The 15,957-nt window shown below is 43.4% G+C and overlaps 1 long non-coding RNA gene across 1 annotated transcript; it reads right to left on the bottom strand.

The window, feature by feature from the left end:
- Window positions 1–2,013: 2,013 nt before the first annotated feature.
- Window positions 2,014–15,083, bottom strand: LOC116279489 (uncharacterized). Its single transcript, XR_012076915.1, has 5 exons — window positions 15,018–15,083; window positions 11,628–11,725; window positions 8,153–8,277; window positions 3,074–3,231; window positions 2,014–2,245 (listed from the first exon to the last, which is right to left on the bottom strand). It is a non-coding gene; the product is annotated as an uncharacterized lncRNA (long non-coding RNA).
- Between the last annotated feature and the right edge of the window lie 874 nt (window positions 15,084–15,957).

Genomic DNA, 15,957 nt, shown 5'->3' with positions numbered 1-15,957 from the left:
GCTGGGAAAATGTGCATCTAAAGAAATAGACATAAACACTTTTTAGGACCTGAGCACACAATTTCCCTTTCAGGGTTTAGTGGGCTTCCATTTAATTCTATGAGAAATGTTTAAAACAACAGAACAACAGCTGAGATAGGGTTTAAAGTAACTTTTATGTCTTAGTGAAAATAAAGCCAACTGATAGTTATCATTTTTACTTTATTTGATCTCACTCTCTTACTTTACCTCCCCAACCTCCTCCACAAAATAATGGTGAACATTCCCTCCTGGGTCAGAAGGCTAAGTAGAAAGTACCAATCATATGGAGGTGTGCTTTGTTGTTTTATTTTTCAAAACAAACTTGTTTCATTCATGTGATTTAATAATTAAGATCAGAAACAAAGTCTACTCAATAAATGGTAGCCAACACATGTCGTCATAGCTGCTCATCAGGTTTGGCACCACGTTACACACTTTTACATGGACATGTGCCTTGTGCTTTCATGGGAAACGGTGAGTGGGGACAGGGCCTCTGCTCTCACAGGGCACACAGCCTGGTGGGGGAGGCGGTGTTCAATCACTGCCCTTTTTTTTTTTTTAATGTACTTACAAATTATGGGAAATGCTATTTAAAAAGAACAAAATGAGTCAATGAAAGTGAAAAATACAAGGACAGTATTTAGGCTGAGGGAAGACAGGGAACCTCTTTGAAGAGCTGACACTCCACTGAGACCCAAAGGACAACTCCGGTGCTGCAGGTGAAGGGCAGGGACACACTGATAAAGGGCTGATATCCAGAATATACCAAAATCTCTTTAAACTCAACAAGAAGGATGAATAACCTGATTAAAAAATAAGCAAAATGCCTGAACACTCACCTCATCATAGAAGAAATCTAGATGCCAAAGAAGTCAATGGAAAGATGCTCCACAGTATCTGTCATCAAGGGGATGCCGACTGAAACAGCGAGGTACCACTGCACACATGTCAGAACTGCCAAAACGCAGAACACAGACAGCACCGAATGCTGGTGAGGATGTGGAGCGTCAGGAATTCTCATGCGTTATTGGTGGGAATGTAAAACGGCCCAGATACTTTGGAAGACGGTCTGGCAATTTTTTTTACAAAATTAAACGTACTCCTAACATATGATCCGGCAACTGTGCTCCTTGGTGTTTACTCGACGAAATGGAAACTTATGTCCACACACAAATCTGCATACAGATGTTAATAGCAGCTTTATTCATAATCACCAGAACTCAGAAGCAACTAAGCTCTTCTTCAGTAGGTGAATGGATAAACTGTGGTCCAGCCAGGAAATGGACTATTATTGGGTGCTAAAATGAAATGAGTTATCAAGGCATGGAAAGACATGGAGGAACCTTAAATGCATATTACTAAGTGAAAGAAGCCAATCTGGGAAGGTTCTGCAACTGTCTGATTGCAACTGTATGGTGTTCTGGGAAAGGGAAAACCACAGAGACTAAAAGATCAGTGGCTGTCAGAGGCTAGAGGGGAAGGAGCAATGAATGAGGTGCAGCACCGAGCATTTTAAGGTCACTAAGACAGATTACTCTGTATGATGCTGTGATGGTGGATACATGTCATTGCACATCTGTCTAAACTCACAGAGTGCACACCACCAAGTGTAAATCCTAGTGTCAATTATGGGCTCTGGGTGATGATGACGTGTCAGTTTAGGTTCACCCATTGTCACAAATGTACTCTCTGGTGCAGGTGTCACTAGTGAGGAGGCTGTGGGTACAAACTGCAGTTCATACACCCAATCCAGCCCCATCCACAGCTGTGAATAAAGCTCTATGTGTGTGTGGACTGTCCGGCTGCTCTGGTGTCTGAACAGCAGAGTTGAGCAGCTGCACCAGAGATCAGGAGGTTTGCAGACCCTGAAATATTTCCTCCCAAGCCCTTGACAGGAAAAAGTCTGCTGTGTCCTGTTCTACACGAATCACAATTCACCCTGATGAGACAGGACAGCAGGGCCAAAACAAGGCATGGTTAATCGGACTGAAGCAATGTTTTAGTTCCAACACCTTTGCTGAAGTCCTGCAGGTCCAGCGACAGGCTAGCCAGGAAGCGTCTGCAGGAGGATTCGGTAGCAGGCCTTCCCGCCAGGCTCCGGGATGCCGGGGCCAGCGCGCCGCACGGGGGCCACCCGCTTGAAGGAGGCGGACTTGCAGTGGAAGCCGATCAACTCATAGAGCTCGGAGAGGAGGCTGCACTGCTGAATTCTCTCCTCGGAACGCTGAAGCACAGGGAGAAAAGCAACAAGCATCTGAACGAAACACGTAAGTGAAAAAAGACCCGTAAAAAATGTTTTCCCTTAAAATAGAGACCCGATGCACAGGAAGGAAGAGGAAGGCTGACTTAGTGCACTGATGGGACCGGATGCAAAAACGCAGGGAAGCAGCGCTGTGCAGACGCTCCAGACCCCCTCCGGGCCCCACCTCTCCGCGTTCCGCCTGTCCTTTTACTAGAAAGGCCCGTATTCCCTGAAACAGAGGAATCTGCTCCCTACACATGAGACGCAGAAAAGGGAAGGATCAAAAGAAAGGGAAAGTAAAGGAACAACACTTCCTTTAGACCCTAGGATTTGGGCGGGACTTTCACCAAACACAACCTCTCAAAGCACAGAGCGCACAGTGAGAGGCTGACAGAGTGACTGCGACTTCTGCTCCTTAAACACCAGCTACCTGCCAGCACACGCTGCACCCGTTACTGAATCATTACAATCATCTCAGAAATATTACTTCCCTGGCTCACAGGCAAGGAAATCTGAAACTCGGGGAGGTATTATTATCATCCTGGACAAAGTCCCATGGCCCAGAATTGTCAGAGCATCCGGCAGACCCTGGACTAAAATGCTCCTCATCACCATGGGCCCTGAGCCTCAGGCTGAGGCCACGTCAGGTCTGCACGGGCCCAGAGCACGAGTCTGTGGGACAGGGAATGCTCCCACTCGAAGTGCCAGGCCAAGTCCCTCAGAAACCTATGAAATGAAACCTAATCCCCAAACTCATTTCCAACCCACTGCCCTGTCCGGGAGGACTGCTAGGCACATCTGCCATGTCACCTGTGCACAGGCTGTGCAAGGGGCCCAGACAGGGACGTGACGTTCCACTGGAAGTGGCTCGGAGACCACTTCATCACAGGACAGACTCTCCCGGCTTCCAACGCTAACCCTCCATTCCATTTCCAACTGGAAAGTAAGTTTAGACTTGTTTTCCTGTCCTAGAAACAAAGAGAGTGGTAACATCAGTGGGAAACTCAAGACAGAGGAAGAGTCTCCTGGACATCTGGAAGGATAGGCCTGGGAGGGAACAGAGTCAGGGATCAGAAAGACCCGTGTTCCAGTCCAAAGTCTGCACGTCACTCGCTTTGACAGTTTCCTTTTTAATACAGTGATAAAATCTAATTATGATTGTTGGGAAAACTAATTGAAATAACATATGCCACTAGCATAGGTGTAAAATCCTCCATGAGTGTTCCAGAAATGGACGTGATTTTGGTTAGCTACTGTCTGAAAGTCTTGGGTGCTAAGCTCACATCAGCCAACCAGAGATGTGCCAGAGAATGCCTCACCAGCCAGCAGCCTTCTCCAACTTGGGAACTCACAGTGTCCGAAGAGCCGGCAGTGGTGGATGCTTTGGGGCACTCTAGAGGCAGCACTCCAATGATGACTTTAAAAAGCTGGGGAGAATTTAGGGGACCATACAGTTCAAATATAGAAAACACATTCCATGTCTACCCACATTCATCTCTAGCCATGATGATTCAGAGAGAAAACAGATATTCAAACGTACACCATTTTCCCACATAAGTGCATCAAAACAATTTGGAAAGAGTGTAACTTTCTTCTCTAGATCACACAGCGCGGATTACAATGTTTGTACTGAGAGCCCTACTTGTAAACCATCTGCTAACATAACTGGGTCCACTATCAGTCCATTAGAAGAGAAGGATGGAAAAGAACAAAGCCAAGGTAATACGCTCCGGTCTTTGGTGGGTTACAATGTCACAAAGGAGACGGACAGGTCATCAAGGAGCCACTCTGCCGAGATCACGGAGCCGGGGAACGGGGTGGGTGGCAAGATGCATGACGCAGCCGCAGCTGTGCCCGCGCTTCTAGGCAGGTACCCAAAGTCACCTCAACAAGGTGTCAAATGCTTGTGCCCACGTCCTCATCACCTGACATGTATTTAAGAGAAAGGAAAACCTATAAAAGGACAATACCTTTGGTGGGCACACTTCCAAAGAGCAAAGTCACATTTTGACAACTGGCCATCTCGGTTCCCTGGGATTCATTCTTGAAGAACCTTAAAAACCACTCCTCTGTCCTCAAGAAGTGCTGCCTACTTGTCCTATCTTTGGCTCAGGGATACAGCACGTTCACGTGAATTTTAAAGTCTGCACAGACTTGACTGTCTTTCTCCAGGTTCACTTGTCCATTCTGAAGAGGCCTGAGTTAAGTCCATCCTCTGTAAGATCAATTCCCTCCAGTGAAAACTCATCGAGCCTGCAATTAAAAGCCAACTGAACAGGACTGTCCTCAGCTAAAAATGTCAGCCACCCTTCACTGCTTTCTTAATTTCCTTTCCTGGATAATTGCAACAGACTAAAACCTCCCTCCAAACCAGCTCCCCAACTATGTGAAACAGAAAGTAGGGTCCATACAAGAGGAGACAACTCCATAGTCACCTCTGAATTCCTAGAATATACTAATGTCAATAAATAGAACTATAATTATGGCTTCTTTCCTTTAAAACCTTTCTGGTTATTTAAATGAGACCATGAAAGGGAGGTGTTTGGGTCCAGTATCTTGATCCAGAAGACTCTGGAGGCCTTTTTCGGAATGGTTGTTCACTGACTCATTCAAAACACAACTCCTCATTCCGGGAGGAGCTGTGATTTTCTGCCAGGAGTTTGTGGTCACTCTTCTACCATAACAGCTTTAAACTAAATTACTACTTTGGATGTGTTATTATTCCCCGCTACCAAAAAAATTGACTTTCCTTAATTTCTTGACTTGAGGAATGATTTTTTTCTTTCTAATTCACCATTTACTACACAGGCTTCTCAGGATGTGCTTGGCCTTACATAGGATGAGCCATCCAACTCCCAGTGTGAGAGGCCTCGGGCTCACCTCCTGCCCTCCCGCCAGGGCAACTGAAACTCAGTTCAGGAGCCAACCGGCACCCCAGGGCTTCTAAGGCTCGCTTATCTCCCAGAATCCCTGCTTTCTGGTTTGACTTGCCTTCTGAGGATTTCCCCTCACTTTCTTGAAAATTAGCTGTGCAGCTTGAAAGATGAGGAAGGAAGGTTTTATTTCTTAATCAGCATTTTAAGGAACTTGTGTAATGAAGGTTTTCACGAGATTCTAGAACCCTCCATTGGCGAGACAGAAAACACAATAGATATTTTCTAAATTTAGGTATCATGTGCATTTTTTCTTTGCTTTTGTTTTCTTAACTACTAACAGACATTTTTTAATTAAAAAAAAAATAAGGCCCCAAATAGGATAGAACCTTGAAGGGGCGAACAAAATTTAAGGGCAAAGACAGAAACATGATAAGTACTCTACAAAGTTAATAGAATACATACACTATGGATCAGATCAGCAATTCTCAGTAACAGCTAATTGATACATGACCATGAGGTAAAACGTCTCTCCTGTCAGGAGATGGCCAACAGAAAATAGAATTAAAACAACAAATTAAAATTCTAAGTCTGGAGAGGTAGAGAAGGCTACCAGCTAAATGTGTCCTCTTCTGGAAAAGAGGGAGACTCACCAGCTCTTTTCTGTGGAGCCTGAGCCCAGGGGAGGACGGTGAAGTGAGCTCTGTAAGTACCCAATTAGCAAAGTGAGTGATGAATAAAGAGACGTGAGCTTTGATGACAGAGATGATACTACTAATCACTTGTCCTGTAAAGTATGTCTTCACATTCAGTGATCAATACCTCGGCGTCCTCAGGGGTTTAGATTATAGGAAAATGCACAGCCCGGGCCAAGACCTCCTCTGTGAGCTCGTGACCCTGCACTTAGATGTCTCAAGGGCACCTCCAACTCCACGTGCACAGAGCTGACTTCACGGTGCTCCTCCCATAGCTGTCCTGCCCAGGGCACCTGGTCGGGGGGCAAGGTCTCCCTCCCTCTCCCAGCTCAGGCCCATCACTCACAGATGTGACTGGACCCCTCCTTCAGGGCCCAGATTTCCTCAGTCACCGAGCCCCACCACCCACACCTGACCTACCAGGTACTCACTGGCACTCACTCAGCACTGACTCTGTGCTGCGGACCACGCTTCACACTCTGCACAAGTTATCTCACTGGATCTCCACAGCTGTCCTGGGAATTGGGTACATCACTGCTTCAATTGATTACTTAAATTGTTTCACTTCCTTGAGTGCGTCATCCAAAGTGACATGGCTACTGAGCCACAAACCTGGGACTGAAAACCACTTGAGAATTGAACACTGCTACACCTCGCAGCACCCTACTCTGACTCACCACATCACCTCCTGCCGAGCCTAGTAAATGTTTGCAAGCATTCAACAAACACAAAAGTGGTCTCCAAGAGCACCCAACTCCCCTACTTAAAATCTGTCAATGACGGTCCACTGCCCTTAGGAGAAAGTCCTACCGGGCCTGAGCACAGCCCTACGGCCCGGCATCCGCGTTCCCTGCGCGGCCGCGCCGCCTCACCCACCACGTAGCTCTACACGTGCCGTGTCCAGACAGGGATGCTGACTCCGTACAACCCAGGGCTTGTCTCACTCGAACAATTATCACCCTCTTCAGTGGTCAACCTCTTCAATGCTGACTCTCAGGAAAATGTTTTCTCAGGATGAATCAATATCTTTTTCCTTACAACTCCCAGTCATTGATAATGAGATCCCCCCAAAAGAGAGAAGACTTAATCCTCAGTCTCCTTATCTGTAAAGTGGGAATAACAAGGAAATATGTGAGGTTTTCAGAGAAATAAAATTCATGTGAGTCTGAGGGACAATTCCCAACATAGAGTAAGCACTCATTATGTGCTTACTTAGTATTAATAAGAATATATTGCATTCTAGCAACCTTAAATCAATGTTTTATGGCTTTGTCCAACAGACTACTGACAAACTGTTGGACGAACCCCTTTGAGCAGATCAGCACAAGCGTATTTTGAGAGGTAAGCGCGGACTCCAGTTACAGCTGCAGCCACCCAGCACTACGGGGCGGGGGCAGTTTGCTCAAACTCTTACATGTTGCTTGAGCATTTAGTTGTCCTTATTGAATAAAGACAGGTGTTCTTTAGTCAAAGCTCCTGAAACATAAATCTTCAAAGATTGATGTAAATTGGGTTTCAATTACAACATTCTCACTAGGAATTATTTGAAAATGATAGTCTTAGCTCCTCTGCACATCAAAAGGGCATGTTCTTAATGTATCTGAGTATATACACTGAAAGGATTGTTTAAAAGAAATTAAGATGCAGCCATCCTAATTAAGCTCTCAGTATCATCTGCACAAAGTCCCACCCAAGGGTCTCATTTTTCACTTCCACACAGGTGTTCAGGTTGCTTAACCTGGGTCTTGGTTTCTTATAACACCGGAAAGGGAATAGTTCTGGATAGATTTATGTAGCAAATATATACTTAGTGTATTTGCTGTGTAGGAATCCTAGAAATAAACAAATTGATATTTAGTCCCACCCTTAAGAACCTCAGTCTTTCCATTTACAACAGCATTAAAAATAAAATGGGAGATACATTTAACAAAAATTTACAAGATTACATTAAAAATTTTGAAGTATCACCGAAAAAATTTTTAAAATAATTACATATATGGAAGACAACCCATGTTCATGGAATGGTAGACAATACTGTTAAAAATATTAAGACTCCCCAAAGTGATGTACAAATTCGATGCAATCCCTATGAAAATTCCAGCTGACTTCTTTGCAAAAATTGGAAAACTGATCCAAAAATTCATATGGATGTGCAAGGGACTCAGGTCAGCCAAAACAATCTTGAAAAAGCAGAGCAAAGTTGGAGGACTCACTTTAAAGTTTACTACAAATCTATAGTACTCAAGTCATTATGGTACTGGCATATGTTTGGATACATAAATCTATGAGACACAATAAAAAATCGAGGGGGGGAAACTTACATTTACAGTCAGTTTTCCACAAGGCTGCCAACAACACTCCATTGAAAGTATAGTCTATTCAACGAATGATGCAGGGACACCTGGGTATCTGCAGGCAAAAGAATGAATCTGGAATCTGGAACCCCCTATTGTATATAACAAAGAATAATTAATTCAAAATGGATCACAGACAGAAACGTAAGAATTCAACCTATAAACTTTCTAAAAGAAGACATAGTATAAATCTTTGTGGTCCTAGGATAGGCTATGTTTTCCTTGATATAATACAACAGCAGAAGTGATAAAAAAAAGATAAACTGGACTTTATGAAAATTAAAACCATTTGTTACAAAGGACATCATCAAGAAAGTGAAATGAAAGGGGAAAGGGGTAGCTCAAGTGATAGAGTGCGTGCTTGGCAAAAAAAAAAAAAAAAAAAAAAAAAAAGAAAAAATCTAATTACCTCCCCTATAAAGAAATTGTTTTAATGTTTAAAAAAAGTAATGTGAAACGACAATCTGCAGAATAGGAGAAAAATTTTGCAAAGCATATATCTAATAGGAGACTAGTATCCAGGATAAAAAACAAATGCTTACAACTGAACAATACAAAGAAAATCTACCCAATTTTTAAATTTGCCAAGGATTTAAATAGATACACAATTGGCCAATAAGCATATGAAAAGATGCTCAGCATCACTAGCCAAATCAAAATCAAAATGAGATCTCATTTTACACCCACTACGATGGTTAAAATCAAAACATGGACAATAGAAAGTGTCGGTCAGGAGGCAGAGAAATGGAAACCCTCATATGCAGCTGGTGGAAAGGGGCAATGGTGCAGCTTCTTTGGAAAAGTCTGGCGTTTCCTCAAAAGGCTTGAGTTATCATATGGCTAAGCAATTCTACTCCTACATATAGTGTCATCCCTCAGTGTCCTCGGGAGGTTGGTTTCAGGAACCCACCACCCCTGATTCCATAATCCAAGGATGTTCGAGTCTCTTTACAATCAGCCATCTGGATCCATGAAGAGGAAACTACAGAAGTGGCGGGCCAACTGTACAGCCAACAGAATGAAAACATATTCTCACAAAAACTGCACATCTATATTCATAGCAGTATCATTCAGAGTAGCCAAAAGTTACAAACAATATCCATCCATCAATGAATGGATAAAGAAAATTATCAAGAATTGTCCCACAAACTTTTGGTCATTGAATCTTTGACAAAGGAGCTGAGAAAATACAATGGATTAAAGATAGCCTCTTCAGCAAATGGTGTAGGGAAAACTGGACAGCTGCATGTAAATCAATGAAGTTAGACTACTCCCACACAGCATACACAATAATAAACTCAAAATGCCTTAAAGACTTAAACATGTAGATAAGACACTATAAACCTCTTAGAAAAAACGTAGGCAAAACATCTGACATACATCTCAGCAATGTTCTCCTAGAGCAGTCTACTCAAGCAATAGAAATACAAGCAAAATATACAAGTGGGATCTAATTAAACTTACAAGCTTTTGCACAGCAAAGGAATTAATAAGCAAAACAAAAAGACAACCTATGGAATGGGAGAAAATATTTGCAATGAATGAGACTGACAAGGGCTTAATTCCCAGAGTATATAAACAGCTTTTACACTTGATAAGAAAGAAAAACAAACAATTCAATCCAAAAATGGGCAGAAGACCTAAACAAGCATTTCTCCAATGAAAACATACAAATGGCCAATAGGCACATGAAAAAAGGCTCAATATCATTATTAGAGAAATGCAAATCAAAACTACAGTCAAGTATCACCTCTCACCAGTCAGAATAGCCATCATTCAGAAGTTCACAAACAATAAATGCTGGAGAGGCTGTGGAGAATAGGGAACCCTCTACACTGTGCTGGGAATGCAGTTTGGTGGAGCCATTGTGGAAAACATTATGGAGATTCCCCAAAAGACAAAAAATTGACTTCCCATATGACACAGCAATCCCACTCCTGGGCATATATCCAGAAAGAACCCTAATTCAAAAAGACACCTGCACCCCAATGTTCACAGCAGCACTACTTACAATAGCCAAGACATGGAAACAACCTAAATGTCCAATGACAGATGACTGGATAAAGAGGTTGTAATATATATATACCATAGACTACTACTCAGCCATAAAAAATAATAAAATAATGCCATTTGCAGCAGCATGAATGGACCTGGAGAATGCCATTCTAAGAGAAGTAAGCCAGAAAGATACAGAAAAATACCATACGAGATCGGTCATATCTGGAATCTAAAAGAAAGAAAACAAAACAAAACAAAAAAAGACAAACATCTACAGAACAGAAACAGGCACAGAGACATAGAAAGCAAACTATGATTACCAGAGGGAAGAGGGTGAGGGAAGGGATAAATTGGGAGTTCAAGATTTGCAGATACTAACTATGTATAGAATAAACAGCAAGTTTATACTGTATAGCACAGGGAAATATATTTAATATCTTATAGTAACTTATGTTGAAAAAGAATATGAAAATGATTACATGAATTTTCCTATATAACTGAAGAGTTGTGCTGTAAACAAGAAATTGATGCAACATTATAAACTGACTAGACTTCAATGAAACTATTTTTAAATAGACCACAAACAAAGAAAAAAGAAAAAAGATATTATTAAACCAAAAGAATAAATTAATGTTTCAGGCTACAACATAGATGATCCTTGAAAAAGTATGCTAAAATAAGCCAGACACAAAAGGACAAATACTGCCCTTTTAGGTGAAGTGTTTATAAGTGTTCATTGTACTACTCCTTTTCCAGAAGTTTGATGTCTGTCAAAATAAAAATAAAGTGTACTATTCATTAAAAACATAAAACGATTCCTCACAAGAGGGCTTTAAATAAGAAATGAAAAAATGCATGTAAAGCTCCTGGAACAACACTTTGCATGTCCACAGTCACTGCTGTCACTGCTACTCAGAGGGTGGTGCCAGCGCTGATGAGAGCTGCCTCCACTCGCTCCCCTGCAGACAGGAGTGAGGGCTTGGTCTCTGACAGGCAGGGGAACCGAGAACCTGGTTCAGACACAGCCATGCCCCAAACTCTGCGATACCCAATTTTCTTATACAAACTGCTATATGTAACGTAAACACGCTACAGGGATGTATCTTACAACACATGGAATACAGACAATGTTTTACAATAACTATAAATGGAACATCTATTTTACACCTGAAACATATCATATTGTAAATCAGCTATATCTTTATAAAAAATTAAAAAATAATTTAAAAGCGTTATCACTTTAGTATTCAATTCGGTTTTTAAGTAACTAATAAACAGCTTAGAATGTATAAATGCATTTAAGTGTGATGTTTGTTTACATATTTATTTACTTTCAGCTACCTGCTAAAAGAGAAATTAAACAATTTTTTAAACACAGCTTAACAACAGTAGCAACAAAAAGGCAAAAGTGAGAGTGAAGAAAAAATGGAGATTCAATACTTACATGAAACCAGGGGGAGGTAAAGTCATAAAAACGGATGCCATGAAGTCAGGGTAAGTGTTAAACGCCAACTAGAAATTCAGCTGTAAGATTCTTGGCAGCTAAAGCAAAAAGAAAAAGATGATGGGGCGGGTGGTAGAGCTCAGTGATTGAGCTTAGCATGCACGGGGTCCTGGGGTCAAGCCCCAGGGCCTCCACTAATAGATAAATACACATAATTACCTACTCCCCAAAAGAGCCCCAAAGAAAAGAAAAAGAGAAATTTCTTTCCTAAAAAACCTGATACTAAATTTAGATTAAATACTTAAAAAAATAAGAAAAATAGAAAAAGATGAGTGACACAAGCGATAATGCCCGTGAGATAAATCTGCGGTGGCTGCTGGAAGGTCCTCATGTCCCACGTGTGAAAATCTGAAACATCCTTCCCACCACTCAGAGTCATCCTCAGCCCACCCAACCCCTCACCCTGTTAAATGCAGGAGCAGAGGCAGGGCCCAGCCTTTGCTCTCTCTGTGTCATCACAGTGAGACAGGATGGAAGGGGGCAGAGCAAGCCATTCAAGAAAGGCCACAGCAATTAACATCAAAATGGTGAAGGTTTCAACCCCCAATATCCCTTGAGGCTCAGGATGGAGAGATTTAACTTCTAGCAGATCTTGAGCTTCATTATACACCCATTGTAATAGTAACATGGTGAATAACACGCCCCCAGGCACCATGGCAGTCCCAAGGCTAGCCACAAAAGGTCACAGTGTGGGAAATGGCCAACTCCCTGGGAATTCCATCCCCTTGCCCTTAGGCTCGTCCTTCTACTTATTAGCATATGAAACGGCCAAGCCCATGAAAACCAGAAACACAGCGCCGCCTCACGGCCACCCCTCTCTCTCCTTCTTCAGAGAAGGCTCACACACTGTCTGTGCATTGTGAACATACTTTTGATCTGAGCATCAAATCCCCACACCTCGTGGAGTTTCTCTTGCCTTTCAATGTATCTCTCTGAATAAATCTACCTTTACTCAACACTGGCTTGCTCTTGAATTCTTTCTTGCATGAAGCCAAGGACCAACATCTGGCAAGGCACATCCCAAGGGCTCAACCAAAGCCTGGGACACAGCCCTTCTTATGTCCCACGTATTTTTCCTTGTAACAACAGGACTGGGTTGTGAAGGGAGCTCTGAGGCCCCAGCTAAGGGACAGAAGCAGCCCCCGAGGTCGAATTGGCGGGCAGCCTTTCCCCCAGCAGGGGCTCTGGGGTCGGCCAGATTCTCTGTTGTTCCCTGTTTTGCTGACGCCCCATCCAGAGAGCGTTCTCCTAGGCCTGTCCCCACAAAACCCTTCTCTCCAAAATACAAGCACATCATGTCACAATCCTCTTGTTCAACCAGGAAATGCTCAGCCCAATTTTTCTTTCCCCAGTAAAGAACGTAACTGTCCTCCCTCCCATCCCACAACTTTCTTTGTGAGAACTCTGCACTCCCCACACAGCATCCTGAACGCAGGTGCCTTGCTGGCTGGGACCGAGATGATTCAGGCTCACACAGCCTGTGTCCTTACACTTTCCCCTTTCTACCTTAAAAAGCCTTTCCTGAGTCAACCACCCCTCTGATTCTGAACTTCACGAAGTGCTGAGTTTACGGTCATTATGTGCATATCTCCCAGGTTTTGGCTATGTTTCCTTCTCAAGATCTTCATTAAGGAGATGCATCAAGACGTTTAAAGAGGCTTCTCTTACATCTGAGCGGAGAAGCCTGCATAAAATTTAAATGGCTTGGAAGAGAGAGTTAACCAGGGACAGAGAGGTCGCAGGTCCTAGTCAACAGTGTCATGAGGCGAAATGTTCCTCAAAGGCTCAGAGTGGCTTCTGAACACGGAGTCGGCAGGGAGGAGGTGCCAGGCAGTGAGTGGGGTGAGTGACACAGGGTACACCCCCCCAGTTGGGGAAGAATTGGATTTTTTTCAAGTTTTCCAAATAATTTCTTACTACCTTTTTCTCCTATTGTCACATACCATTTCCTAAGAATTAAGAAAATCAACGTCAGTCATTTGGGCCACTTGGGAGAAGCTACAAGATGCCATTCACAGGGCTGGGACATGACAACCACACCAGTCTAAGTTGAAAGACCGGTGGGGGATATTTCCAAGGTGATCACGGGCATGCAGCAAACTCCCCAGCTTCAATGACCTCATCTCACAGGTGGGGCCAATAAAACTACCAAGCAAAATGCGTGATGATTGTGGCTGACATCTGTTTAGTAGGTAAGTGCCCGTGAGAGCTGCCGCTTAATTGGGAATGTGTATGATCATCGAGGCCCAGTCTACCTGTTCACACGCGCCCTGCCTTCCTGCCTTGGTGCAGCAGCAGAGCTTGCTTAGCTGAGATGAACGCCCCCAGAGCAGCCCCGACGGGAAATCTCCCAGCTCTGCACGGCGAGACGTGTTCCTTTCCTTCTCAGAGCTGATCACAATTTGCAGTCGTCTGTTTTTATGTTTATACCTTTTGTAACTGCCTCCCCTCCAGAGTTTTTGCTCAAGCAGCACAGGGCCAGGTTTGTCTTGCTGCCTGCTGGGTATTCTGGGCTGGGAGACAGCCGACCCCACATCTGGCTCTGGTGCTGAACGGAGAGGGCAGAAGGCCCAGGGGCCCATGCTGAACAGAGGCCCCTGTACCCAAAATTATGGTATTACTTTGGGCAAATTGCACAGTCTTCTTTACCCTGAGATTACTCATCTGTCCATGAAAATAACTGCCCATGGCACACAGATTTACAAGGATTAAAGGAAATCACCAAATTCATAACCTATTCAAGGGGCTACCAGTGCATCGTCAACAAACACATGCTGCCGTTACGGCTCTGACACACGCCAAGCGGGGTGGCCGCACACAGTGAACACTGCTAAGTGCCAGTGTGTTAAGTGCTTCATGTGCGCTGTAATATTCTTTACAACGAACAACAATCCCAGGAAGAAATGAATATTACCATGCCCAATTCACAGATTCACCAACAGGTTAAGAGAGGTTACATTCTAGTCCAAGGCCCTATAGTGAGGAAATGGCGATTTAAACCTGAATCTGGCCCAGGCCTGGGCTCCATCTTTTTCCCATCCACCTGACCACTTGCCTGTGAAATCCGCCTGTCCAATACAGAAGTTTGCAGCCGGCCAGCTCTTAAATGCAATGTGTGCCACCTTTTGTCAATGTTGGTTAATAACCATAAACACTTCTCATAAACCACTACAGTAAAGAAAAGTGAACTTATGTCCCTACCCACAAAGAAGAGGAATTCTGCCTTGCCTTCTCCTGTAATGTGCAGAAACCCTTCCCTACACCACGAAATCCAAATGTATGCTTCCTCCATGTTTATGTTAGCACACGGCTTTTTAAAGTAGAAGATACCTGCAGTAATTCCATCTCGGCTGCTTTCCAAGGTTGCAGATTATCCATAATCAGTCTGTGGACGAAAATACTACAATGTGAATGAAAATACTGCAACCAAGTAAAACATAACTCTTAACTTTTAGGCTGCACATGTATTTCAGTCAACAGTTTTGGACACCATGAAGGGACCCACGGCAGACTTCTCTCCAACTGAACTCTCCGAGGAACCGGAGCCTTGTTACCAGCAATTGGCCCTTTGTGCCCGTCCACCTCCTCGGGGAGTCCAGATGAATTTGGGTGAGTCTCTCCTGGTTCTCGGATCTCCCATATTGGTTGATGATCCTGAGTTTTATTTGGCGGTGTTTCCAGGTAACTGGCCCTCCAGTTGAAAGAGAATGGGGGGAATTACCCACCCAGTGGAGACATACTGGATGGAGCCTGGTTGAAAGATAACGGGAAATACCCACCTTGAGGATACATCTGAAGTGGGGCTGGTGGAAACAGCCTAGGAAAATACTCACCCAGTGGAGACGTCCCGAGTGGGTCCAAGTTGAAAGACACTGGGTTCAGGACTGTGTGATTAGGTAAGAGGCTGGTCTAATGTTTTCCTCATTTTGGTTACCTCCATTTAATTTTTCGGGATAAAAGTAAAACTCTTATGCGGAACCTTTCAAGTCCAAAAATGGGACCCTCCTCCTGGCTGGTAACATCTTTCTCGGGTGACAGAGAAACTTACAGGAGTGGTAGATGCAAAGACTTCATGCCATAGAGTTGTCCCTGTGGGAAAACTTACTAGCAATTTTATTCTTACAATGGGGACTAGAACTTTCAAAAAAAGAAAAAAAGAAAAGAGAAGAAAAAGAAATAACAGATTGCCAGCTTCCAACTAATAACCCAGCCAGGTTTATATACGTATAGAACTCACAACATTATTTGGGAATTAGAAAAAAAAAAACTC

Source organism: Vicugna pacos, chromosome 10 (genome assembly GCF_048564905.1).
Source record: "Vicugna pacos chromosome 10, VicPac4, whole genome shotgun sequence".
Classification (NCBI taxonomy): Eukaryota; Metazoa; Chordata; class Mammalia; order Artiodactyla; family Camelidae; genus Vicugna; species Vicugna pacos.
The sequence above is the reverse complement of the archived record's forward strand: the minus strand, read 5'-3'. Positions and strand labels throughout refer to the sequence as shown.